The following is a 5,358-nucleotide window of genomic DNA, read 5'->3' on the forward strand; positions in this document are numbered from 1 at the left end:
ACCATTTTATTTATGGATGCTTCTCGCCCCCACTGTTTGGGTATACATAACTTCAACACAAGAACATATTCTCCAAGTAATCCAAAGAACCAAACATGACACCAATCAAAGTCCTGGTCTTATTTTTAGCGTAAGCCTTCCGTCCTTTCTTTTGATTCCAATAATGATATATACACTTATGCTACTACTCCTACGTTTGTTATAACTATTATTTAAATTGATTGTCCTTTAACAATTTTAAAATATTGCAAATGTTTGATTTTAATAAAAGTATAACCTTGATTTATGTCTTCTCTTTTAAAGTTTTGGGCTGTTTGAATTGAATGTGATTGTATTGGTTGATGAAGTGATGCGTGGATGAAGTGGATGCTAGTGGTGATGCTCACGATGATGTAACAATGTCGAAATTATAAGATGAACCGCCTAAGGTGAGAGAGAAGATCATAGTGGTCTTAGAGTTTTTCATTGAAGTTTTCTTCTCTCTGATTCCCACAAAAGTTGGAGAGTCTTATAGATTAGGAACTCCCATGGAACTTGTTTTTCATGTAACAGTCCATAATCTCTTTCATGACGATGTATAGAGTCTTAAATATTTAATTGTGCTGGAAATATATGTGTAGGAATTCATTTTTGTGTATCATAATGTAATGTACTCGCTTATGGTATTACATTGTCATGAAAGGTTGCTAAATATTACTATTTGTATGCATGTGAGTAATTATGATAAAATTGATAATTGTTTTATGTTCTAAATGTTTGTGACAAGGTTATAACTTGAAATATCCCAATTACAATCATTATGTTATTGATTATTGTATTGATATGAGAATTATATAAGTTGATTGTTGTGTTGATTTGAAAAAAAATTAAGTTGATTGTTGTACTGATATCAGACTTATATAAGTTGATTGTTTGTTGATATGTGAAATATATAAGTTGATCACTTTATAGATATGAGAATTTTATAAGTTGAATGTTGTATGGATATGAAAAATACATTAGTTAACTATTTTATTTATATGAGAAATATATAAGTTGATTGTTGTATTGATATGGAAAATATAGAAATTAATTGTTGTATAGATATAGAAAATATAGAACTTGATTATTGATATGGAAAATACATAAGTTTGAAATTAAGGTTTTGCACATTGATGTATGATAACTAAGTTAGCATCTTGAGTTCATCTTGAGGATATGGCATAGTAAAAATGCATTGGGGCTGATATAACTAAATCAGGTGATAATTTTGGAAACATTGAATTTTTTGAGAGCCTATGGCTATTTTTACACGTGGAAGTGTAGTGAGATTTGGAGCTTTGCCCAATTGTATTTGATTACTAAGTTAGTGTTTGGAGCTCGTCCGTTGGAATTGGCATGATAAAATGTATTGGGGCTGAGACGACTACTTAGGTGATACTTGTGAAAACCTTGATTAAAAAGACTTAATGGGCTAACTTCAGTTAGTGTACATGTATTGCACTTTTGTAGTTGGAGTTGGAGAAAAAGGAAATATACAATAATAGAAATATCATTGGGATTTGGATAGGGGTGACAATGATGGTGATTCGTCAAGAAGTCGTGTCAGATTTCTTAGGCGGGATAGTAAACTTAGGGTCTGAGTTCATTACTTGTATGATCAGAATACTCTTACATGCAAACTAAGCGGTCTTTGACACCCCTTGCGCATTTCAAGATCAGTAGAGAGGAATCCTGAAACAGATTGGGCCTTTCATGTAAGCACGTCTAATAGATGTAACTGAAAATAATTGATATTGTTACTTGCCATTGTTAATGATATCTGCACTCTCGTTTGCTTTCACACTAGGATTTTGGCCTGCGGTTATTGTAATTTTGGTGGTGATTGGTTTGTTGAATTGCATAGTTCATTACATGAAAGATATATTAATTGGGGATGTGAGTATCCTTTTGTATAAGAAAATAACTTCATGCATCATTTGCATATGTTTGACATTGTTTGATTATAATTGTATTATAGGGTGTCTCACTGTATTGTCATTTCTCTATGCAATTCCATGATGCGGTCGCCATAGTTGGTTCTTACTCCATTTTATTTGTCTTTTATTTTGTCTATACTATGTGTATGCTCGGGTTGTTGCAGTTGCACTTTGGATATACATTGATGGAACTATATACTAGAAGAACATGATATGTGTATTAGTTAAATATCTTGTCTATGTTGGAATTATTTGCTCTGATTTAGGAATGCCCTTGATCTTTTGAATTGATTTTTCTATAAGTCATATTTTATGAAAAATGATTATGAAGGATTCTTTTTGTACAAATGATGTTTTCGTAATTAGTATGTTGATAAGATTTAATAAGTTGTTTCCTAAAGCTGCATAATTAAAAAGAGATAATTATATAAATCATGTTTAAGTTTGAGGTGAATCGTAATGCTTCATTTTTGGGTTGAGAAAGTATGTAATATTTCCTCATTTTGAACTTGAGAGACGAAAGAGCTCTGATTTTATAACATGTTAAGTCTATCTTTCTATAAACATTTATTACATTTCCATAATAAAGTTTTAATTTCTTAGTTACAAAAACGGAATGTTACAACTATGACTAAATACCGAACCAAATTTGAAAGATTGTCTAACCAAGTTGTGAGTTTAACACAATAAATGTTGCTCAATTGTTTTTATCTGGTTTAAATCCGGAAATTGGTCGTGAACTAGCCATCCAACAACCCTTTTCAGTTTAATGCCATTGGGTTAGCTTGGCTGGTGGAAAGCAAGTTGGCTGCAGCTAGATCTGCAATCAATCAGTTTAATTGCTCTCATAAAACTATACTACCAACTACAACATGTTTTGCCCCTTTTCTGGCCATTGTGTCTAACTCTACAAGATTACCTATTAAAAATTAATAGCAGCTCAAATGTAGGAACGCCGTTCTCTAGGGCTATGTTATAATTGTGAAAATTTTGTGTTTGGCCATTGTTGTCAACCAAAAAAAATTCTTGCTTTTGCTAATTTATGAGACTATAGAGGAGCCTATTTTTTAGACATCTTCCTTAACAGTTCTAGATATATGGACACACTATTACAGTTTTGGTGGATACATGGAGTTCACACAATGTCATGCAATCTAGTGTAGCTCAGCTATTGCAACTTCCAATCTTCCCAACGCCCAAGTTCCTATTTACGGTGGGAAATAGGGAACACATTTACTGCTCAGGGTTATGCAAGGAAACCCCAATCAATTTACAACAACAATTATTTCACATTCCTTTTTACCTTTTACCGATTCAAGGTGTTGATGTTGTACTAGATATTGAGTGTCTAAGCACTTTGGAACCTGTCATATCTGACTTTGAAATTCATTCTATGACTTTCTCTCATGACCAGAAACCTATCATCTTAACTAGCCAACACTCCCACCTTAGCATCTTTTCACCAACTTAGACGTCTATCACAAACTGATGCTATTGCAGACATCTTGTGTGTAACAATAACACCTACTCATTCGACCTTGGATTCTTCCCCTCCTACCCTACACACCCTCGAGAAATCCCCACCCATGCTATTCCAACCCTACAAACTTTACTAGAAGAATTCTCCATTGTCTTTACTACTCCAACAACTTTACCCCCTTCTAGACCACATGACCACAAAATTGTCCTTTTACCCAATTCCTCACCAATAAATGTCAAACCTTACAAATATCCACATTCCCAAAACGAAGTTATGGCTACTATGTTAGCATAAATGTTGCACGCATGAATAGTTGTTCATAGTATTAGTCCCTTCTCATCCCCAATACTTTAGTTAGAAAAAAGATGGAACTTGGCATTTTTGTGTGGATTACCATAATCTTAATGATATAACAGTCAAGAATCGTTTTTCAATACCGACAATTAATGAATTAGCGGGTGCAATTTTTTTGTTCAAAAATTGACCTTAGGCCTGGGTATCACCAGATTCTCCTAGACACTGTAGATACCCATCAAACCGTTTTTTGGCCTATTAATAGACACTATGAATTTCTAGTCATGTCATTTGGTTTAACCAATGGCCCATCTATATTCCAAGCAGTAATGAATGATTTATTGCGCCCATTTTTGTGCAAATTTGTGATGGTTTTTTATGACATATTAGTGTATAGTTATTTAATTAGAGAGCACGTGGATAACCTATGGTTAATTTTAGAAGAGCAGGTCAAGCGTCATTTTTTTTGTTGCAAAGTTATCTAAATGCACTTTTGGAGTGCCTAGCGTTGACTATTTGGGTCATATTTTTTGGTCAGTTACAGTGTTGCGAGGTTTTCTGGGCCTCATGGAGTTTTATTAGTGTTTTATTAATCAATATGTTTCACATGCCTCTCCGCTTACTGATTTACTATAAGTTGGGGCATTTACATAGACTACATCTGCTCACACAACATTTATAACTATGAAAAAAATATGACCACAACTCTTGTCTTGTCTCTACCAGACTTCACTCGGCTTTTGATGTCGAGACTGATGCTTCAACCATTGCCATAGGTACAATTTTGTCTTAAGCAGGCCCATTGCATACTTTAGCAAAAAAAAAATGTCATTGTGGATGCAAGCAGCTTCGACATATGTGACAGAGATGTATGCAGTAACAGAATCAGTAAAAAATGGAGGCAATATCTCATTAGGTACCCTTTTCGTATTTTTACTAATTAATAGATTTTAAAACATCTCATGACACATAATTTAAAGGAGTTTCCTTTTATTCCTCTTAGCCAAAGCATCACTGGTTGCCAATTTACCCTAACAGGTTTTCAAATAAAACAACAAACCTTTAAAGGGGCACAAGAGATCCATCATTTCTTGAGTATATTCTCGTCATCTACACAGTTTCATACAACCAATTGGGAGTAAACAAATTTCACACTAAATTGTCTTGAACTTTCCAAGCTCTACTTCTAGGAATCCTTCGCATCTAACCTGCACTAATGATCTAAATGATATTGTAAAGGTCTCCCACCAAAATTTCCTCCCAGTCAAATAATCTTATTCTCCATTGTAATTCCAACACCCACTTTTCATGTCTCCAAAACCCAGAATCTACTACCATAACCTTCTTGTTTAAGGACAAGGCATATAGTCTTGGGAATAACTATTTCAACGACTGATTTCCATACCAATTATCTTCCTAAAATAGAGTTGTCCTACCATCTCCAACTTCTTTCTAAATACAATCTCAAAATAGATTCCCTTCGGGGTATAGCTCTAAAGCACTTTTTCATAAGTCCCTCCACTAGATTGAAGAAGAGTTTGTAGCACTGACCAGTGCATCCGAACCATATTTGGAATTAAGCACTTAAACCTAGAAAGAACCCAATTTCCATTAAGCTCCTCCACT

The sequence above is a fragment of the Lupinus angustifolius genome, chromosome LG02 (assembly GCF_001865875.1).
Source record: "Lupinus angustifolius cultivar Tanjil chromosome LG02, LupAngTanjil_v1.0, whole genome shotgun sequence".
Taxonomy (NCBI): Eukaryota; Viridiplantae; Streptophyta; class Magnoliopsida; order Fabales; family Fabaceae; genus Lupinus; species Lupinus angustifolius.